This window comes from Podarcis melisellensis (assembly GCF_964234715.1).
Source record: "Podarcis melisellensis genome assembly, chromosome: 13".
NCBI classification, from domain to species: domain Eukaryota; kingdom Metazoa; phylum Chordata; class Lepidosauria; order Squamata; family Lacertidae; genus Podarcis; species Podarcis melisellensis.
The window spans coordinates 14,574,365-14,598,171 of NC_138545.1; the positions used below are offsets into that span (position 1 = coordinate 14,574,365).

Consider the following 23,807-nt stretch of genomic DNA (forward strand, 5'->3'; position numbering starts at 1 on the left):
GCCAAGGCCTGGAAAAAACCCAATATGGAGGCTGGCTGGCCAAAATATGGGGAAATCATAGAAAAAGTTGGAGAAACTTGGAGGCTGCAGAGTTTTGAAAAACTAAAAAATAAGGTGCAAAATTGGCTTCACTATGCTCAAATTCAAGAGGTTTTTAAGTTGGACAAAAAAATAGGTTTCCAGGTGGAAAAATCGAAACTAGAGACAGAACTGTTAGAACCAAAGACCAAGGTACTTTCGAGAATGTATAACTTGCTGCTTAAATGGAACACTCAAGATGAGACAGTCAAATCAGCAATGATAAAATGGGCTCAGGATATTGGGTACAACATTATGTTTGAAGACTGGGAAAGGTTATGGACCACCGGTATGAAATTCACGGCATGTAATGCCCTGAAAGAGAATATTATGAAAATGATATACAGGTGGTACATGACCCCAGTCAAGCTTGCTAAGATATATCATTTGTCTGATAATAAATGTTGGAAATGTAAGGAGGCTGAAGGGACATTCTTTCACCTCTGGTGGACTTGCCCAAAAGTGAAGGCCTTCTGGGAAATGATTTATAATGAGTTAAAAAAGGTGTTTAAGTACACCTTTCCTAAGAAACCAGAGGCCTTCCTCCTGGGCATTGTTGGCCAGAAGGTGTTAAAGAAGGACAAAACTTTTTTTATGTACGCAACAACAGCAGCAAGAATCCTCATTGCAAAATACTGGAAGACACAAGATTTGCCCACACTGGAAGAGTGGCAGACGCAGTTGTTGGACTACATGGAATTGGCTGAAATGACCGGCAGAATCCGAGATCTGGGTGAAGAAACAATGGAGGAGGATTGGAAAAAGTTTAAGGATTATTTACAAAAATATTATAAGTTATATGAATGCTAAAAATTTGCATGATTTGAAAAATCTAGCTTCAGCAACAAGATTTGGTGTTATGGGAAATTAAGTTATAATTAAGAAGGGATTAAGGTTTAAAATGATATTACATTTATATTAAGATAAAAGCAAACTGTCAATAAGTATTTTAAACCCAAAACATAACTATTTGAAAGTACAAAGCAATACATGAAACAAGATAATAATTTGCTGATATTTTTTTATTATAAAGAACGCAGGGTGAGGGGGATGTGGGGAAGTCCGGTAGGTGATGAAAGAATGTTTTGAAAAGATGGATTTTTTTTCTTTTTTCTTTCTTCTTTTAACGTTATGTACCTGACTTGATTTTTGTACTTGAGAAAAACAATAAAAATATTTATTAAAAAAATAAAAATAAAAGTAGTGATGCTGATCAATAATTACAATAATTACAGGGTGAGATATTTGTTTTGCTAAGGTCCTCAAGTCTCAGAACAAGCAAAGTTATTATGCTAATGAGATTTCTGCTATAGCCCAAGATCTTCTCCCTTGTGAAGCAGTGCTTTGGACAGTGGGCATAACTTTCTGAATGGAGAGAATTTGACACAAGTGCAGGGTAAAAAAGAGGCTTGTTTTCTGTGAACCGCCGTGAGAGCTCTGGGTATAGGGTGGTATATAAACTCAATAAATAAAAACAATAAAATAATGTACATATCCCTTCTTCTGATTCGGACCATTCGCCCTTCTATTCAATTACTGTCTGCTCTGAATAGCATTTATGCTCCATGGCACATCAAAGGGGTCTTTCTCCCATGCAACTTGAGCTTTATTAACTTCAGATGTTAGTACAGTCGTACTTCGAGTTACAAATGCCTCAGGTTACAAATGCTTCAGGTTACAAACTCTGCTACCCTGGAAGAGTTACCTCAAGTTGAGAACTTTTCCCTATTATGAGAACAGAAATCATGTGCCAGCAGCACAGAAGCAGCAAGAGGCCCCATTAGCGAAAGCACGCCTCTAGTTAAGAACAGTTTCAGGTTATAACTAGAGGTACCACTGTAATTAAACTTTGTCCTTATGTATCTGAAGCTGAGACTGGTTGGAGCAATCCAGTCAGATGGGCGTCATATAAATAATAACTTATTATTATTGTGTACTCTGCTACTGAGCAATATCCCTTCACTGTAACCTGGATGGTTAAACACTCTGTCATAACAGCAGACCAGATATCTCTTCTCTTCTTCTGCCTCCCTCAGATGCCATCCCACAGAAGCCTAAGGATCTTTTGCATTAGGTCTCCTGATATTATTGGACGGCAACGCCCATCATCTCTGGCTGCTGCCAATGCTTGCTGGGGATGAAGGGCATTGTATTCCAACAACTTCTGGGGATGAAGCGGTGAAGAACAATGATCTGTTCCATGGACACTACTGTCCTGGGACCTTCTACTTGTTTTCATTTCAGGATACCAAACCTGAGCCAAAGGTATGATGTACAATGCCATCAGAGCTATTGGGACAGAACATGGTCACTGCAGATGGTGGATTTGAATGTCACTTGGGATGGGTGAACAGAAGACACACAGATTTAATATACTAGATTTGATTTTTAAGCAAATTCTTAAATTTGTTGCAAGCAGATTTTTAGAATTACCATGTTAGGTAATGGTCCATTAAGGAAACAAAGGGAGAGGCTCTGAACTCTTGGGTAGTTAGAAAGACAAATATAGTGATGAGTGTTGAGAAATTGGACCGGGATTCTTTCTTCAAAAAGCTGAACTGTGTTCTTTTATCTTCCTGCATACAAATCAGTATTTCACTTTTAAAAATCCAAACTTAGTTCACAGAGCTCTTGGAGAGCATGACATATAAGACCCAAATCAAGAATAAAGTCGCATGCTGTTATTTTCCTTAAAAGACACCCATAAAGACAGTGATCCATATTGCTGCTTCTGCTGGGAGGGCATTCCACAGGGCAGGCACCACTACAAAGAATGCTTTCTGCCTGGTTCCCTGTAACTTCATTTTGCAGTGAGGGAACTGCCACAAGGCCTTCAGAGATGGACCTCAGTGTCCACGGTGAATGATGCAGGTGGAGACACTCCTTCCGGTATGCAGGTCTTGAAACCCTCCAATAGTGTTGAATTGTCTTCTTCTAAAATTGCCTAAAGCTGTTGATCTTTGAATTTGCATTCCCCTGTTCCCAAAGGCTCATTGTTTGTTGTGAATTTGGAAACATTTGATTTTGAGGAGAGACATGTGCCTGAGAATGTTCAATAGTTTTATATTAACTTTGTAGGCAGGGAATAGCCACAATAAGCACTGTATTTTCCCTTCCCACATACAGGCTGCACTGGAAGTTATACACAGCTTTTTCTTGGGGAAGGGATCTGGTCTAAAACTTGTGTTCCCCCTTCTTTTGGAGTAGCACATTTACCACACTAAGCTCCCCTTGAAAAAGAGGAGAGATGGTCTCTCCCATTATGGAGGCGTGTGGGAAACCATGTGAGGGCATTTTGCCCTATAGGGGGGAAGTGGAGACCAGGATATTTAAGCTTCTTCCACCCCACATTCTCACCTCTTTTCTTTGAGACACCCATCCTCCCACCCTTTGTAGTGTGAGCCTTTATAGGGGGACAATCAATTTAATATCAGAGCCAGTGTGGGGTTTGGCTTGAAAGGCACATTGGGATGAATGTCAGTCAGCTGTGGAACTTCCAGGATAGCGCGAACGGCTAATGGCGGATTCCATCCGAGCTCCGGAGGGAATCGGCTCTGCTGAGGACGGGTCTTGCCGTGCCGGCGACACGGGTACCCCCAGAAACCGCAGGCACAGAAGCCTGCGGACTTGGTGACTCGGCGGGCACCTTAAGCGCCCTCCCCGACCCCCGAAGAGCCTTTTTAAAGGCTACGGAGAGGACCGGAGAGTGGCGTGGTGCTGAGAGTAGATCGCTACCTCAGCGGAGCGAAGCCGCGAGCCATGGCCGGAGAGCGCTGTCTTTCTTCCTGAAATTCGGACTGAAACAAAGAACCCGTGAGTAAAATGAAATTTCGACACTAAAGTTTTACCATTGATTGGAGTACGATCGGGGGATGTGTTAAAAGGAAGTCCACACTCCCCCCCCCCCACAAAAAGATTTAAAGCAAGGAGAGGAGCACTAAGGTGGAAAGACTTTTGTGCTTAGACAGACAACTTGCACGAATTGGACTAAAAAGTTATTGTGCTGGAGAGGAGAGAGGAATTTTAGAAGCTTTTGTGTAATCCCCCCCCCTTTTTGGATCCGGGAGTGCCCTGCGTGTGAGCCCGAGGGAAAAGAGCAAAAAGTTTGACAGCTGTCAAAAGAGCTGTCAAATGGGCGGTTAAAGTCTGGAACTGTGATATTTAATATTTTTTTTTGGATTAAAGGTGGTACATTGAAACGGAATTGATTGGAAACAAAGTAATTTTGAACAACAAAGTAACGGATTGTTGGAAAAGAACTATTGGACTGGTAATCCCCCTGGAGGGAACAAAAGATATTGCAATGGCTGCAGAAGGAAAATTACTGGCAGAGATAGAAAGGATGTTCTTTCTCGTGGGAATCTTACAAGAGCAGAGTGCGGATATGAACAAACAACTTACGACCTTGAACTTTAAATTGAGCAACTCTGCTGATGACATAAAGTGGGTGAAAAAAAACCCGGCAGCTGAAACAGAAGAGACAGCTTTGGAAATGGGGGGAAAAGAAGAAGAAGAAGGAGAGGAAGTTCAGATGGAAAGTATTAATCAAAAGCCTGCAGCTTTAGGAAACAAAGGAATTAAAGAAGACGACCAGTGGATTATAAATCTGCAAAAGGAGAGAAAGACAAAGGAAGAAGCCCCTGGAATATCTGAAATACTGGAATACAAAAGAACAAACAAGTATGATTGGGACTGCTTCTTCAAGTTTGAGTATGGGAGACTGGCAGATCCTTGGCAGCAATTGCTACTGACTGATTTGGAGGAAGGAAAGAATAGGGAGCTTGGGACATAACCTCTTCGAGAAGTGAAGGCCAACAAGCAACAAAACCGACGGAGAGAGACTAACTGGGGCCTAAGAGCCTCGGATGTGAGAAATCCGGGCTAAAACTGTCCTTCTAGGATATTGATTTGGGAAGGGACAGAAACCGGGTCAGGGAGGGAGGGGGAGAGTAGAATAGTAAAAATTTATGATTTATGATTTTTGAATTTGGATATGTTTTTGTTTAATATAAAAAGGGAGGAATTCGTGGGAGAGAATTTAGGTCGACCTTAGAGAAAGGAGCTAATGTGTAAAAATTGGATAAGTAAAATTGAGCCTAATAAAAAGTGTCAAATATTAAGAACAGATAATAATAATATAATAGAGAGAAGAGGAAATAACTTGCTGAATTAATTAATGAAATTGGGATGTGGGAAGGGGAGATGTGGGGAAGTCAATGAAAGAGGGTAAAGAAAGTAAGAGATGTAATTATATATGTTTTGTTTTGTATTTGTGTGTGTGTTTGTCTATAAAAAATGTGAAAACTCAATAAAAATTTTATAAAAAAAAAAAGAATGTCAGTCAGCTGAGCCACAGTGTGAATGCTGGGTCCATACACTGGGAGCACACAGTGGCACGTGGGGGACAGAAGAGATTCCTTGAACCTTACTGCATGACCAAAGCATGTCTCTGACAGTTGGCTCAAGAAATGGGAGTGTTTAGATCCAGCTCATCTGGCCAGAATTAATTGGTTCTGTTAATTTGTTTTAATTAGCTGTTACCCATCTTGTTGTCTTGAGCCTTCTTTTGGCATGCTGGAAATTGGTCTAGCACCCCACAACATAGGTAGCGTGTGGTCTTGCAATTTTTAGTGCTAGGATGCCCCTGTTTGGGCATAGTTCTCTAGCTTCCCTGGGGAGGGAGTTTCAAGGATTGCCCCTGCTTGAGATTAGTGGTCTTAGAAGGGGAGCTGTTAGCATGGATGGGCAGAGAAGGACAGCAGTGCACCAGGAAATACATGCATGGAAGCAAGTTTATTGAGGTTATGGGAGGAACCCCATAGAAAAGAATCAAAAAGTAGTATATGAGATTTATCCTGGGTGATTTTCAAGATACGTATGGAATGATGATTCTAAGAGCTCACTTCTCTGTGACAATGACCTAAGTAAGTGAAGCCAACTCACCTCACGGGGATCATGAAGCCCAATCCAGACATGACTTGGTTTTTTCTGGTATGTGGCAATGTGCTTGGCCACCAAGGCTGCCTCTTTCTCAGTGAGAATGGAGGCAAGATGAGTCCCACGGCCATAACTTTGGCACTCAATCTAAGAATGGAGAAGAAATTAAAGATGATTTGCCAGCATTATCATATTCCACCAGTACAGATCAGGGAGAAATTCAATACAGAAATCCCATAACAGAAACTACAATATAGAGATCAAATTTTTCAAAAGTAGGGTGTCCATGACTTGACTTTCGAAAAACAGGGGGTCCACAGTACTTAGCTAATTGGAAGCCACTCTCTGTTGAAAATATAAGAAGTACTTTTTAATGACTGCTTAACTCCAAGCAGACTTCTGGGTAATTTGGTATTATGCTCACCTCCTGAGAAACAACTGGAGACCAGAATTCCAAGGTAAAAGCTGAACTTGATGGTGAATCCCATCATCCTGTTGACCTTTGGGAAAGAGGAACATACTATAAGTGCAGCTGGTCTATTTGTTGATGGTCATTCATTCAAAGTGATGATGGAAGGAAGGAGGATTAAATATTTTCTATATTTTAAATCACAATTCTTCTTTATTTGATCTTCCAAAAAGTAGAAAGATTAGAGGAAGAAGAGATAAAGAGAAAAAAAGCAGGTGGGCCTGTGGGTTAAACCACAGAGCCTAGGACTTGCCGATCAGAAGGTTGGCGGTTCGAATCCCTGCAACAGGGTGAGCTCCCATTGCTCGGTCCCTGCTCCTGCCAACCTAGCAGTTCGAAAGCACAAGTAGATAAATAGGTACCACTCTGGCAGGATGGTAAACAGTGTTTCTGTGCGTTGCTCTGGTTCGCCAGAGTTGCTTAGTCATGCTGGCCACATGACCCGGAAGCTGTGCGCTGGCTCCCTCAGCCAATAAAGCGAGATGAGTGCTGCAACCCCAGAGACGGCCAAGACTGGACCTAATGGTCAGGGGTCTCTTTACCTTATGTGTGCATAATATTACCTCAATACCACCTTTCTAGAGTTGCTTGAAGTGAATGGTATCTGTGGGGACTTATATTGATCCGCTTTTATATTATGAGCAGAGTAATACTAACATTCTTATACAGCCCTTGAGGGGTGGGGCAGTTATCCTTCTATGGAATACGGATGAATAGAGAAAAGGGATATTACCAATTTCCCAGAAAACCATAAAATTTGTGTATTGGCGTCCAAAGAATTTTTTTCTATCAGGTGCTGGCAAAGTAAATACTGTGGATATGATCAACATACATAAACAGCATGAGAAAATAGGTCTTTATATAAGGTATATAAAGGAAATGCCAGTGGAATGGGTGTGCTTGTGGCAACCATGCTCAGGGAAAGCATATTGCAGTACCTCATTGCTGTGTTGTAGTTCCTCATTGCTAAGAAAGGCTGTTGCTATGTGCCTTATCACTATGTGCCTTAAGAAGATGCATAATAGCTGTAGCTACAGGTAGGTAGCTCTGTTGGTCTGCTGTAGTCGAAACAAAATAAAAAACAAAAATAAAAATCCTTCCAGTAGCACCTTAAAGACCAACTAAGTTAGTTATTGGTATGAGCTTTCGTGTGCATGCACATTCTTCAGATACACTGAAACAGAAGTCACCAGACCCATATATATATATATATATATATATATATATATATATATATATATATGCAGGTTTTGGTGTCCTCGGGTGTCTTCCCGTGTAAAAGTTGGGGTGTCTAGGCGACGTTTTGACGAGGTCTCACTCGCCATCTTCAGGCTGGTGCTTTCGGCTTCTTGTTACTGGAACAGAGCAGGATCTCAGTGTTTGAGTTCCTATAAATACTGTTGAGGGGGTGTGGTGTATAGCCTCCAATGTTCTGGGCAGAGAGGAAGTTCCCAGGCTAGTGTGCCTTTTCTTCTTTTGTTCCTTAATTACTTGAGGGATATCTTGAGTGATTTCTTGAGTGATATCCTGAGTACCACTTAGGTGGGTCATTAGGTGTGGATTAGTTGCTAAAGTCTTTGTGTCTTGACCTCTTGAACTTTGTGAAGAGTTTTTCTGAGAAGATGGCTGTACTGCACTTAGTTGTGCTCTGGCTTGGCTTCGTGTATAGGGGCGAGCTGTGGTTTTGTGGCCTGTGTCAGCCAGATCTGTGTAGGGATTGCAGGGGGGTGCAGCATCCGGAGGTGCCACCATGGTTTCTGAGGATATTGGCTATTTTTTGGTTGGTGCAAAAGGCTGTTTTGATATTGTGTTTATGGAGGATTTTGCTAATTTTATCTGTAGTGCCCTTGATATAAGGAAGGAGGGCCATGCCATTGTTTTCTTCTGTGTCTTGGTTTTTGGGGGGTGTTTCTTTTTGGATTAGCTTCGTAACCCTGTTTTGCTGGTATCCATTGGCAATTAACACATTTGAGAGATTCTGTAACTCAGTTGTCAAGTGGTCTTTGTCAGCCAGGCGTTTGGTTCTGGAGATGAGAGTCTTGGCTACGGAGTTTATTTGTGCAGGGTGGTGGTGTGATTGTGCATGTAAGTAGCGGTTGGTGTGTGTTTTTTTCCGGTAGATAGTGTGTCCTAGGGAGCCATCAGGTTTTTTGTAGATTAGGACGTCAAGGAAGGGAAGTTGGTTGTTGGCTTCTATTTCCATAGTGAATTGTATTTTGGGGTGTAGGCTGTTGAGATGTGTGAGGAAGCTATCCAGTTTTTCCTTCCCGTGTGGCCAAATTACAAAGGTGTCGTCAACATATCTGAGCCAAAGTTTGGGTTTGTGTTCTGACTTGTCTAAAGCATTGGTTTCAAAGTGTTCCATGTACAGGTTTGCGATGACCGGTGAGAGGGGTGATCCCATAGGTGCTCCTTCTATCTGTTTGTATCTTTGTCCATTGTGGATGAAGTACGTGTTGGTTAGGCAGTGGTTGGTCAGGTCCAAGATGTATTCGGGGGGATTGTATTTGTTTTGAATGGCTGTCAAGGCTTCATTAATGGGCACTTGTGTGAAGAGAGATACAACATCGAAGCTCACAAGTAGGTCATTAGGATGTAGGTTTTGCTTCTTTATTGTTTCTATGAACTGGAAGGAGTTTGGAACGTGTGAAGAGATGGATTCTGCATAGGGCTGAAGTTGCTTGGCGAGAAATTTAGCGAGATTTTGTAGAGGTGAGCCTATGGAGCTGACTATTGGTCTGAGTGGTGTTCCTTCTTTGTGTATCTTGGGGAGGCCGTAGAGTTTGGGGCATCTGGATGATTTTTCTCTGGGGATGATTCTTAGCTGGATTTCTTCACTGATAGGAGAGGCTTTTATTTTGGATTTGGTGGTTTTTTCCAGATAGGTGGTGGGATCTGTTTTTATAGGTTGGTAGGTAGGATCTTGGAGTAGATTTGATAGTTTTGCTTGGTAGTCCGATGTGTTCATCACAACAGTGGCATTACCTTTGTCTGCTGGGAGAATGATTATGTTGTTGTCTTTCCTCAGGTTGGTGAGTGCTTTCTGTTCTTCTTTGTGTAAATTGCTTCTGGGTGGTTTGCTGGAGCAGAGGATGTTGGTGACTTCAAGTCTGATTTTATTGGCTTCATCTGGGTTGATTTTGGTTAGGCTAGCTTCGACTCCGCATATGATGTTTTCCGTGGGGATGCGTCTCGGGGCGACTGCAACAGCCTACACCCCAAAATACAATTCACTATGGAAATAGAAGCCAACAACCAACTTCCCTTCCTTGACGTCCTAATCTACAAAAAACCTGATGGCTCCCTAGGACACACTATCTACCGGAAAAAAACACACACCAACCGCTACTTACATGCACAATCACACCACCACCCTGCACAAATAAACTCCGTAGCCAAGACTCTCATCTCCAGAACCAAACGCCTGGCTGACAAAGACCACTTGACAACTGAGTTACAGAATCTCTCAAATGTGTTAATTGCCAATGGATACCAGCAAAACAGGGTTACGAAGCTAATCCAAAAAGAAACACCCCCCAAAAACCAAGACACAGAAGAAAACAATGGCATGGCCCTCCTTCCTTATATCAAGGGCACTACAGATAAAATTAGCAAAATCCTCCATAAACACAATATCAAAACAGCCTTTTGCACCAACCAAAAAATAGCCAATATCCTCAGAAACCCCAAGGATAAAATCCAGTTGGAAAACCAAGGGGTCTATGAAATACCCTGCAAAGTCTGCCCAGCCACGTACATTGGACAAACAAACAGACGAATAAATGCACGTATCGCAGAACACAAGAATGCCGTCAAAAAAGAAGAAAAAACTTCCTCTCTTTTCCAACACATGAAAGAAACAGGACACGAAATTAATTTTGCAGATTCCAAATTGCTCTTTAACATGGAACATCACCACAAGAGAATAATCATGGAAGCCATCGAGATAGAGAAACACCCTCACAACATGAACAAGCGTGACGACACATCCCGCTTGCCAGACATCTGGAAATTAGCCCTCCCCACAAAAACTGACACCAGATCCAGAGGCACACAGAACGCCATCACCAATCAACCACACCAGACCCAAACCCAGACCCTCTCCACAGATAAATTACAGACACCATCCAGTAGCCAAACCATGGTGGCACCTCCGGATGCTGCACCCCCCTGCAATCCCTACACAGATCTGGCTGACACAGGCCACAAAACCACAGCTCGCCCCTATACACGAAGCCAAGCCAGAGCACAACTAAGTGCAGTACAGCCATCTTCTCAGAAAAACTCTTCACAAAGTTCAAGAGGTCAAGACACAAAGACTTTAGCAACTAATCCACACCTAATGACCCACCTAAGTGGTACTCAGGATATCACTCAAGAAATCACTCAAGATATCCCTCAAGTAATTAAGGAACAAAAGAAGAAAAGGCACACTAGCCTGGGAACTTCCTCTCTGCCCAGAACATTGGAGGCTATACACCACACCCCCTCAACAGTATTTATAGGAACTCAAACACTGAGATCCTGCTCTGTTCCAGTAACAAGAAGCCGAAAGCACCAGCCTGAAGATGACGAGTGAGACCTCGTCGAAACGTCGCCTAGACACCCCAACTTTTACACGGGAAGACACCCGAGGACACCAAAACCTGCATTCCTGTACCCGTGAAAATCTACGAAAGCATATATATATATATATATATATATATATATATATATATATATATATATGCTGTGTTTGCATTCTGTGGTTGGAAGCCGTTGGCTCAATGAACCAGACTCACCTTTGCTTTTTAATATTTGTTTAGAGCCCCTGGCTCACGCTATTAGACAACATCACGAGATTGGAAATATTCTAAATATTAGAATCCCACTGTTGGCCCTAATTTTCCAAGGTGGGCAACCCTAAAATATATGTACATAGCACCTTGGGCTGGTTGGAAAATATTAGGATCAAAATATCTGAAATCTCAGGTGACTCTGGAAACAATTAAATCACTTAGAATAAGGTTACCAGATTTTTTCCAATGAATCCGGGGACACTTTTCAACGTCAATGGATTTTGTATGGAGACTGATCTGTAAATCTGGGGACTGTCCCCGGGAAGCAGGGACGTCTGGTAACCTTAACTTAGAAGAATATGGAATATATTGGCTAATAAAAACAAATTTTATCCATTTTCACATTCTAAACTTACTCCGTGGGGAAACCCCACACTACGAATTGCGAAACATATGGTGATATGGTAAAAATTGGATGGAAGCAGGTGTATTGACATTGGACCAACTGATAGATGGGGAAGATGAATTTTATACTTTTGCTATTTTATGACAAAAATATCTTCTATCAGATGCAGCCCAATGGCAATATCTTAAATTACAACATCTCCTAACAAGTGTGTTAGGATCGTCAGCCCTTTCAGCTTCCAAGATACCTGAGATATTGGAGCAATTGGACAGCTCATTCAAAAATAAAAAGCCAGCAATTACTTTTTATAGATATCTGTTAAGCAATACACACGTTCAATATGCAGACTGTAAGAGATGATTGGAAGAAAGAATTAGAACTTCCATTATTACCCAGACACTGGGAAAATGTACTACCTTCAATACCTAAGGTGTAATTAGATTTAAAATTAAGACTAATACAACATAAAATAATATTTAGAGTTTATTGGACCCCTTTACGGTTGTATAAAAAAAGGGTTAGCTAAGATAGTTCAGTGTTGGAGATGTGGCAAGGACAATGCCTCTCTGAAACACATGTTTGTACAGTATTATTTACTTAACAAGTTTTGGAAGAAAGTGCTGGACTGTGTAACTATGACTGTGCAGAAAAAGTTAAAACGTTCAGCGGAGAATATTTTATTGAACTATATACCTGCAGTATGGCAACGATCAATGGGACAATGGAAATAGATTTTCCGTGCCCTGATGGTGGCCAAGAGGAGGAATGTTGAGGCATTTGAAAAATAAAGATCTGATACCCTTCCATCGATGAACTGATGATATGACATCACTGGTGATTTATGAACTGACTGCTTACAGGCACAGACTCTGTATGGATAAATACGATGACATTTGGAATGAGCTTATACAAAATGTAGCAGGCTATTAGCATTTACATAAGCACTAGGACAATAACACTATACCAAATAATACAATAATACATGGGAATATCGTTTATTGCTCTTTTGGGGGGGGGTATATTTTTATTTGTATATGTATCTTTGTTGTTGTTTTTCTTCCTCTCACTTTTCCTTCTCTCCTCCCCATTACTTTATTTCTTTTAACTGAAATCACCTTAATGAAATATAAATATTATGAAGCAGCACCTGTGAAGAAGCGGAAGCTGCCACTGCTACCACTACCAATTTCCACCAGGGCTGGGGCAACAGGACACCTGCAGTGGTGCCACGTCTTGGCATTCTGACAGCCGAGGCAGCTGCTTCTTGGTTGGTCTGGTCCCGGAATGGAGATACACACACACAAACACTGGTGGGAACTGCAGCTGTGCAACAGTACAGTTGCACAAATGTCTCAAATGTGTGTCTCAAATGCCTCAGTGTGTCTCAAATGTCCATCAACCAAATGTAGTTTTGAAATGAGCTGGCAAATGTTTGGTCATTGCTGTATTGCAGAATGACACTGGCTGCCATTATGTGCATATATATGTTCTTTTTATTTGTAGGTCTATACTTCTCACTTTTTGGGACGTGGGTGGAGTTGTGGGTTAAACCACAGAGTCTAGGGTTTGCCGATCAGAAGGTCGGCAGTTCCAATCCCTGCGACGAGGTGAGCTCCCATTGCTTGGTCCCTGCTCCTGCCAACCTAGCAGTTCAAAAGCACATCAAAGTGCAAGTAGATAAATAGGTACCACTCTGGCAGGAAGGTAAACGGCATTTCCATGCACTGCTCTGGTTCACCAGAAGTGGCTTAGTCATGCTGGTCATGTGACGTGAAAGCTGTATGCCGGCTCCCTCGGCCAATAAAGCGAGATGAGCACCGCAATTAGAAAATAAATTTAATACAGTTCATTTTAGGGTGGGTGTGTTCCTGCACTGTGGTCTAAACCACTGAGCCTCTGAGGCTTGCTGATCAGAAGGTTGGCAGTTTGAATCTCCCTGATGGAGAGAGTTCCAGTTGCTCCGTCCCAGTTCCTGACAACCTAGCAGTTTGAAAGCACACCAGTGCAAGTAGATAAATAGGTACTGCTATGGCAGGAAGGTAAACAGCATTTCCATGCACTCTGGCTTCCAACACAGTGTCCAGTTGCACCAGAAGCAGTTTAGTCATACTGGCCACATGACCCGGAAAGCTATCTGTGGACAAACACTGGCTCCCTCGGCCTGAAAGCAAGATGAGCGCCACAACCCCATAGTCACTTTTGACTGGACTTAACTGTCCAGGGGTCCTTTACCTTTTTACCTTTTACCGTTGAATTTATGTTATGTAATTTTTACTAATGTTTTTGCATGTTGACTGTCTCATTTGTTCCTTTCTTAGATTTACTGAAAGCAAACAACTTCTATAACAGCACTATGAGCAGTTTAGGTATGCAGTTCTGTGTTTTTAATAATTTACGTTTGCATGCAAATCAATTTAATTTTTAGTGCAAACTTCCTTATTTGTTTATTACCTATGTACACACAATTATTCTGCAGAATATAACTTCCTTTTAAATGGCACAACAAATATGTAACCAATTGAAAAACGGTAGGTGTCAGCCATCCAAAATGAGAAACTGGAAATGTATATAGTACTCACCGGAACTTGATTTAGCAGTACTAAAAGTGGTTGGCAACTTCACAGCCCTCCAGCACTTGGAAGCCAAAATCTGGGGTGCCATTTTCCCAGACACCATCTTCCCATTTTTTAATCGCAGAAGCACGATGGCCATTTTGATTGCTGCAATCTCTCACATTTCCATGCCACAGTTGCTGCCCCTTTTTCACCCATGGCTCCCAAAAAATGAGCATTTTGAGGAGCCACACAAGATTGGGGGAAATCGTGCTACAAAATCTTGTGAGATCAAGGTAACCAAAATGGCCGCCATTCTCTCGTGATAAAAAAAAAGGATGCCCCGGTTTTTCCAGGACATTTGCAAGGTATGCATTCTCCATGTTAAAAACCACTGTCTTCTCTGTGAATGCATGGATAGCACATGATTTAGCATGTAGCACATGATTTAACAATTCTGCAAGTGGTTGCCAATCAGCAGCCTTCTCCTTAAAACCACTTTTTTCAGTACACTTGTCACCCCCCTTCACAGTAGTGTAGATACTTGATCTGTGTATGCCAGGGGTGCCCAAACTTATTTCAAAGAGGGCCAGATTTGATGAAGTTTTTTTGAGAATTGAAGTTTTTACCCCAAAGTTGGTGAGCTTTTTAAAGGATTTTACCCCAGGACATATGCTGCCACAGGGGCCGGATTAATTCATCGTGACTAGGCCCTCGAAACGGACTTGGGACATGCCTGGTGTCAGTGGCAGAGGAAACCTCTCCGGCACCCGGGGGCACCGAGGGGCGGGGCAAACTGCCTGGCGGTGCACAAGCAATGTCCGTACAGACTACGCACATGCAGCAGCCCATATGGTCGCCGTGTGAGCGGCAGCCCGTAAAGATACTGTGTGAGCAGCACCCCGTACGGACTGCGCATGCATGGCAGCCCATACGGACGCAACTCGAGCGGCACCCATATTAGCTGTGCGTGCGCCCTCGGCCACTCTACAGCTGGGGGGAGGCAGCGGCCCATCTTGTCACGCACCCCAGAGTGGTGCCCGGGCAACCCGCCCCCTCCGCCCCCCTTCATATGCCCTGGCCTGGTGTATGCCATATGATGTTTACTAAGCTTATTGCTTGTTACCTATGAGACGAGAAGAGGAGTATGATGCCACATAGTGAACACTGGAGAGAAGCAGTGGGCCACCTATGTGAGAGGTGTAGCTACCAATATATCCTCCTTTCAAAGCTAAAGCAATTTTTAAGCAATTGACCTTGGAAATGTGATAATTGTAGAGAAACTATTGTATCAAATTAAAGCATATGGAATATCAGATTATAATATGCCACCCAAAGAGCATGTATTTGTTTGCAAATGTGCTCCACATCTGGGTTCAGCTGGTAGCAATGAGGTCACTATAGTCCGTTGACTCAGCCGCTGAAATGCTATGGAAAGTTATGAACATTCCAGTACTGAGATTTTTATTTTTTTGGTTTTTTTATTCCTGTCAGCTCAAAAGGACAAAAGACAGATTAGGCTATTGGTACGAAGGGAGTGTAAGGAAAGGAGGGAGGCAACACTTTCTTTATCTAGCTATTAAAATTAGTGCCAAGGCACAAATAGGGATGGACAAATCTGTTCATATAAATTTCTCCCAGGTTCTCATTCTTCCAGTCTTAAATCCTGCTCCAGTTTATTATTATTATTTCCAGTTAATCAGCATTTTAGTACATATTTCCTCAATATACACATTTTTGCAAGCAGTACTCTCTGAATACAATACATTTCTGTATATAATTTTCACAAATATGTGCATTTTTATGCTCACATTCCCTTAGTACAGTGGTACCTCGGTTTACATACGCTTCAGGTTACATGCTTCAGGTTACAGACTCCACTAACCCAGAAATAGTGCTTCAGGTTAAGAACTTTGCTTCAGGATGAGAACAGAAATCGTGCTCCAATGGCGTGGCAGCAGCAGGAGGCCCCATTAGCTAAAGTGGTGCTTCAGGTTAAGAACAGTTTCAGGTTAAGTACGGACCTCCAGAACGAATTAAGTACTTAACCCAAGGTACCACTGTTTACTCATTTTGGTCAGCATAACTCGGATGAAGAGCTGTATTGCAAAATTCAGAGAAGTATGTATTTCGAATGTTTTGGTTCCCATGCAGTTTTGGAAGATGTGAATTAGGTAGTGCCACATTAAAATGTGAATCAAAATGAATTTGTCATCCATCCCTTGGTGGAACAAACATGGCATGTTTATACTCCTGCTTATAAATCTGATGTTGTTTGGTGAAAATGCTGAGGAGCGGGACGCGGCAGGTGATGCTTTCATTATCATGGTGGAAAGAGGAAAAAGATACCCATAGAGGCCAAAAGGAAAAGGGATGAAGAAATGTCACCCAAAGGTATTTCCCATAGCTGCTTCTTGAAGAACTACAGTTCCCAGGGTTCCCTGGGAAAGCAAATGACTCTTGGAGAAGCAAAAGTTTGTATTGTGGATATGTTACAGAGATATATCGAGGTGAAAGCATGCAGGATAATAGAACTGAGTTTGGGCCAAAATGTCCAACAGCTTCTGGCTTTTGTAGATGGAGGATGAGACGCATCACCATTTGCCTATGTCCTTTGAGTCACATAGTGAGTTGGATGGTTGCCGGTGCAGGTCACACGAATGCGTAAGTGTGCGGGTTTGCCACTGTACCTGCAGTTATAAGGAGGTGGGCCACCTGTGTATCTGCAGAGGACCATATCGAAGGAGTCTGTGCTGTCAAAGTAGTTACTTGAAGGAGTCCCTCTCCCTCTGCACACTTGCACGACACTTACGGGGAAGTCGTTGATGAAGGTACTTGTCTCTTTGCAAACATATCGAGTCATCCCTCTCTGCATCATCATCAGCGTGCAGTAGGTGTCAGGGTGGGAAGTTGGGTAGCTTTTGGGGTAATCTATGTGCTTCCAAACAAAAGCTTCTCGGGACTGTCCTTCACTAGACCGCACAAGCAGAAGCCCAAGAAGGATGGCCAGATGCACCAGCAATGAGCAGGAGACCTTGGAGGACCACATGGTGGGGGCTTGGAATCTACAGAGAGGAGGAGAAGGAGGAGGAATAAATGGGGGAATGTTAAAGTGATGCCTATTTGTGTAAGATGAAAACAAGGCTATATACAAAATGCGGTGGTAGAAGTCTAGAGTGAACCATTTCAGGCTTCAGGTAGTAGTGCTGGTGGGCTGAAATTAGGGATAAGGGAGAAATAAGATTGAGTTCACATTTAAAAGCGAATCCATGAACTCTAGGCTGTCTGAAACAGAATACAAACAAAAACGCTGCTGTCCTTTGAAATTCACATTTCCCCCGAATTTTGCAATGCCGCTGTTGTTGTTGTTAGTAAAAATTTTATACCACCCTTCATCCAAAGATCACAGGGTGGTTTACAATATAAAGACACAAAAATACATACCGCAATAACAAACATTAAACATACAGTGGTGCCCCACAAGACGAACGCCTCGCAAGACGAAAAACCCGCTAGACGAAAGGGTTTTCCGTTTTGGAGGCGCTTCGCAAAACGAATTCCCCTATGGGGTTGCTTCGCAAGACGAAAAAAATCTTGCATCCCCCCGCGGGTTTTTTTTCGCTTTTTTTGCCCTTTTCTTAAGCCGCTAAGCCGCTTATCAGCTGTTCCGCTGATAAGCCGCTTAACAGCTGATCGCTGGAAGCCGCTTGACAGCTGTAGCGCTAATCCGCTAAGCTGTCAATGGGCTTGCTTCGCAAGACGAAAAAACCGCTAGACGAAGAGAATCGCGGAACGAATTCTTTTCGTCTAGCGAGGCACCACTGTATTTCCATAATCAGGGAAAGAAACACCAATGAGAGGGGTGTAGATAGAGCCAGTGGTGGAGAAAACTTAGCAGGTACAGTGGTACCTCAGGTTACAGACGCTTCAGGTTACAGACGCTTCAAGTTACAGACTCCGCTAACCCAGAAATAGTACCTTGGGTTAAGAACTTTGCTTCAGGATGAGAACAGAAATCACACAACGCCGGCACAATGGCAGCGGGAGGCCTCATTAGCTAAGGTGGTGCTTCAGGTTAAGAACAGTTTCAGGTTAAGAACGGACCTCCGGAATGAATTAAGTACTTAACCCGAGGTACCACTGTAATATTGTTTATCTTCACCTGCTGATTTCTGCAAATCTTGTTACTACTGAAAGGTACCAAAGGACTCTATATGCAAAGAACAGACTCAGAGCAAGACTGATTAGGATGATTTCCTACTTACCGTATATATAAGAAAGAATGGCAGCAACAACTTTTCAGGTGGGAAATGACTTTATCCTGGTCTCCTCTGATCACTTACGCTTAGTGAGATCCCACTTATATTCCATAAGGTTGAAGAATCTCTCTCCAGCACGCAAGCTTTTGAGTGGCAATGTGACTGCTCTCTTCTTGTAAATATGGATCTCTTCCAATGTAGTTAGGCACTCTCCCAGCTCTGAATTGGGAAATTCTTACTTTTCAACTTCATTCATTGGTCAAGGGACTCTTGAGTATATATATCCACCTGATGTTTATCTCACTCAGTGCAGATCTCAGAAGCTTATTGGAGAGTTTCCACAACTAACGGTGCAGCAACGGTGGACAAATAGCAGCTGATGCCCCAACCAATTTTAATCTTAATATTTCTGCATGTTGAATGTAAGATGAGCCCTGGTGGGTCAGATATGCATCAGGCGGCCTTCTGGAGTGCCTAGAGAGGGAACCAAATGCTCCCAACAACTTCAACACCTCCAACTATCCAGAAGGCACTCCCAAAAGTATGACGGGGGGAGACCAAGGCACGGGGATATACCAGGGTGATGATGGGTCAGAAAATATGGAGCAAATGTTTTCTTCTGGGTAGATATGGATAAGCTTTCACTGTTGACTTCTAGAGAGCCTAGAGAGGGAAATGAATGCTGGCAACACAACAAGAAAGAAGCCTGTAGACAATAATTTATCAGTGAGATGATGTGTCAGAATGTATTAACAGCTGGAACAACTGTAGGCATCATTATTTGAGCAAATGATCCTGGCCCTTTAAAAGAAAAAAGAAAAGAAAAAGAAACTCCAATGCTCTGCTTGTTCAGGTTTCACACTTGGCAGGCTTCACTGGGACTGCTCTTATCTACTTATCTGCCCAATTTCCAGAGATGTTCAGCCCTGAAAAACAGTGACAACAACCAAGAGTTCAGAGTACAAGCACTTCTCAGCTAAGCCAACAGAATGCCTGGGGTATTTAAATATCATCTGATACTTAGTGATGTAGGATTGTAATTTGATATACTGGTTTTCTGTTGCCATTCCATTCTGCAACTCTCTCCCCCCCCCTTTTCTTTTCTTTTCTTTTCTGGACAAGGATAGGTGGATTTGACTGACTGAATCCAAAGAATGCTCACTAATGGTTCCTCATCATCACAGAATGCTCACTAATGCTCACTAATGGAAGAAAGTGACAAGTGGGGTGCTGCACAGTTCTTTCCTGGGCTTGTTTATGAATTACTTGGATGCAGGAATTGAGATTATGCTCATCACATCTGGGAGGGGTAGCTAATGCCACAGAATACAGAACTGGGATTCAATATGACTTTAAGAGATTGGATAAATGGGCCAAAATATCATCATCATCATCATCATCATCATCATCATGATATATCCTACCTAAGCTACTCTGGGAGGCTTCCAACTGAATATAAATAATAATAATAATAAAAAAAGATCAAACATTAGAAACTTCCCAATATAGGGCTAACTTTAGATGTCTTTATAAAGTTGTATAATTATTTATCTCTTTAGCATCTGATGGGAGGGCAGCACTACCGAGAAGGCCCTCTCCCTGGCCCCCTGTAACTTCATTTCTTGTAGCGAGGGAACCACCAGAAGGCCTTCAGGACTGGACCTGGTATCTGGGCTGAATGATGGGGATGGAGGTGCTCTTTCAGGTATACAGGGCCAAAACCATTTAGGGCACCAACCCTTTGAATTTTGCTTGGAAATATACTGCGAGCCACTGTAAATCTTTTAGAACTGGTGTTATATGTTCCTAGTATCTGCTCGCAGTCACCAGTCTGGAAGTTGCATTCAAGATTAGTTGTAGTTTCTGAGTCACCCTCAAAGGTAGCCCCACGTAGAGCGCATTGCAGTAGTCTAAGCGGGAGATAACCAGAGCATGCACCACTCTGGCAAGACAGTGGGTGGGTAGGTAGGGTCTCAGTCAGCATACCAGATGGAGCTGGTAGAAAGTGGCCCTGGACACAGAATTGACCTGTGCCTCCATGGACAGCTGTGAGTCCAAAATGACCACAAGGCTACATACCTGGTCCTTTAGGGGCACAGTTATCACATTCAGGACCAGGGATTTTTAAGGAGAAGGAAAGCAGGGCCCCAGTACTTATGAACTACTTCATAGACACAAGTACTCATTTCTCTTCCACAGCTAACCACTTCCATAGAATAAAGAAGGAATTCTCTGGGCATGCGCAGAGTGCATTACCCACACAACAGAGTTTGCCACAGCCTTCACACTTAAGAACTTCTTAGACACAGAAACACCGTTTCAGTATTTGCATTTGCAAAAACTCATTTTATTGCATGCTAAAGCAAGGGTGCTTATGATAGTAATGGCCTCTACAAGTAGATACATATTTGCTAAGACTGGAGGAGGTAGGAGAAAGTGTTATTTATTAACATTGATTATAGATTTCTTGCCTGCCATTCATCATATCGTCCCAAAATACTACCCACAATGTAACAATAGAGGATTAAAACCATTTGAAACAATTTACCACCCTAAAAACAAATATCTCAGGTGTCGAAAACCAGGGCAAAGAGATGAGTCTTCAGCAAAGGTGAAAGCTTTGTAATATCAGAAATCAGAAACATCCCTGTGGGGAAAGGGGAATTTAACACCTTAGGGACTGTCACAGAGAATGTCTTCTCTCAGGCAGCATTCCCTAGTGTATCTGTATGGAGAAGCAAAAAAAATTCCTTCCAGTAGCACCTTAAAGACCAACTAAGTTAGTTCTTGGTATGAGCTTTCGTGTGCATGCACACTTCTTCAGATACACTGAAACAGAAGTCACCAGACCCTTCTATATAGTGAGAAGGTGGGGAGGGGTATTACCCAGAAGGGTGGTGGGAATGGGTGATTGGCAGATAGCTGTGATGAGCCTGTTGACGACTCTTAACGACTGCAATAGGTCTTACAGGAAAAAGCAAGGGGTGTGAAGGTGAAAAATGGCTTTGTCATGTATAATGAGATAAGAATCCAATGTCTTTGTTCAGACCAGGTCTCTCCATGACTATGGCAGACCAACACGGCTACCTATCTGTAACTGGATGTATGGAGAAGGTCATGCTTTCAGCTCCCAGTCACTGCTAGGGAGTGACGATGCATACAGAAATCAAGCAATTCACATGCCTGGGTGAAGCAGAGCGTTAATGCCATTGGGGAACCTTGTGGCCCTCAAGGTATTGAAGGATCACAACTCCCACCATCCATAACCATTGATCATACTAGCTTAGGCTGATGGGAGTTAAGGTCAAATGGCCACTAGAGGGCCACAGATTCTCCAGCCCTGTTTCAGTTTCTCAGTGAACAAATTGACTCGTTTGAAATGCATTATGTTTCTCAGGTGAGGGTGCTGAGGAAGGGATTCTGGAGGAGGTGAAGAGGGGATATCACCATGAGATAAAAGCAGGGTCACCAGATGTAAAAGACGGCAGGTGTCCTACGCCTTGAACAGTTGTGTAGAAAAGGGAATTTCAGCAGATCTAGCTTTCATGATGAGCTACACATTCTGCGATTATTCTTTTTAGTACCCAACCACTAAAAGTGCAAAGGTTGTGCCTCTTTGGCATCTTTCCACCTTTGGCAAAAGCCTGAAAACCACATGGAAAAAGATCTGAGTAAGGAACAGTTTAATTCCCCTAGTTCCGCTTCTCAGACCTACAGTTCCCCCCGGGGCCCCTGGGGAGAAGGAACTATTTCTAAACTGGGTTTAAACCTGCACTGTGGAGGTACATTGTAGGAAAAGCAGAAAGCAAAGGAGAAGAACTGAATGAGCAAAGAAGTGACTCCCATAAATATTTGTTGGTGACTCCTGCCCCCTCCTCTCAGGTCTACATTTCATAGGAAGGAACTATTGCTCATCCACTTTAAGCCTGCAGTGTGGATATGCCCTCAAAGTTAAGCGGTAGAGAAAGCAGCAAGCAAAGGGAAATTCAACGGTTGCCAGAATGTCCTCAGACTTCTGCTTCCTGTGGATGAATGGTGGGTTGCATCACACTAGTCTGGCAAGGTGAACAGGCAATCTATTTCTGCAGCCCACACGGACTCGCTTGGACTGCGCCCTGCCACGATAATTACAGTTGGGGAATCTTCCTGTGCTGCGGCAGACGACCACACGGAAGCGACTCCTGCTGGTATATAAATTGCCCCGGAAGTGAGTTCCCCCTCTGCCACAGATTGCCTGGACGGAGCGGGGATTGCCGTTGATGAAGGTGTTGGTGGGTTTGCAGACCGGCCTGTTCAGTCCTCTCCGAGCCATCATCAAGTTGCAGTAGGCATTGGGGTTGTTTGCTGCGGTTTTCGGATAATCAATGTGTCTGTTCGCAAAATCCCGGTAGCTTGCTCCTTCGCTGGACTGCACCAGCATAACCACGAGGAGGACGGCCAAACGCAACAGCAGCCAGCAAGAACCTTTGGTGGTGATCATGGTGGGGCTGTTGAATCTATAGAGCAGAAGGAAGAAGAGGAGGATATTTTAAAGCAAGGAGCGAATTTCTTCAGGAATAAAATAAGAGGCACTGATAGGGATGTTTCTCACCCCTCCCCAACTTTAAGTTCCATTCTCTGCATTTCCACATTTGTTTGCAATTTATTTATTTATTTAGAAAGTCCTCAAGAACATTCAGCAGCATTTTAGCACCAATTTCTCCTAACATACACATTTTTTGTCAGCAGTTTTACCTAAAATGCACATTTCTTTCAAAACACATTTCTCTAATATAATGCATTTTTACATGTTATTTTCATGAATATATGCCTTCATATGTGCACTTCACCCTAATATGAGCATTTCTGTAATATAAGCATTTCTGGTTGGAGAAATGTATTGCAAAATTCAGAGAAGTATAAATTTCAAAGGGGTAGCTGTGTTTCTATTTGCATATTCTTTTAAAAAGTGCAAATTAAGCAGATTGGCCTTTATACTGTATGTTAGCCAAGTAAAGGGTGGTATTCAACAGTTGTCCTGTTCAGTGTAGACCCAATGAAACTAAAGAGTATGACTAACTCTGAGTGGTACTTAGTTGAATACTACCGGAAAAAAATTCCCCATGGGTAAATTCTAGTCAGAAGAGGTTAAGACTCACCCAGATTGCTCCTAATACATTTTATTAGGATTTATAAAGAGAAATATCAAATATCTCATTTTTTGTCCAAAACTAAAACATTGATCTAAATACAATAATAACATAGAAAAAAGAGAGAGAAAGAAAAGCAGGGGACATAGAGAGAGAGAAATAAAGAAAAAGAAATAGACAAGAGAGTAAAAAAGAGAGG

The 23,807-nt window shown here is 42.6% G+C and overlaps 1 protein-coding gene and 1 pseudogene across 2 annotated transcripts in view; both read right to left on the reverse strand.

Moving 5' to 3' along the window:
* The window catches only part of LOC309354008 (C-type lectin BpLec-like), a 196,614-nt gene extending 177,449 nt beyond the window's left edge, over positions 1-19,165 (reverse strand). Inside the window, exons 1-2 of the transcript XR_014162148.1 lie at positions 18,486-19,165; positions 15,863-17,285 (exon numbers count right to left, since the gene is read on the reverse strand). The gene's annotated coding sequence lies outside the window, so the exon portion shown is untranslated. Of the gene's footprint in view, positions 17,286-18,485 lie in introns of the transcript that reaches the window.
* A 3,359-nt stretch (positions 19,166-22,524) lies between these two features.
* On the reverse strand, positions 22,525-22,959 carry LOC309354733 (ribonuclease pancreatic pseudogene; annotated as a pseudogene). The gene has a single exon. The product of its transcript is annotated as a ribonuclease pancreatic pseudogene (transcript).
* Between the last annotated feature and the right edge of the window lie 848 nt (positions 22,960-23,807).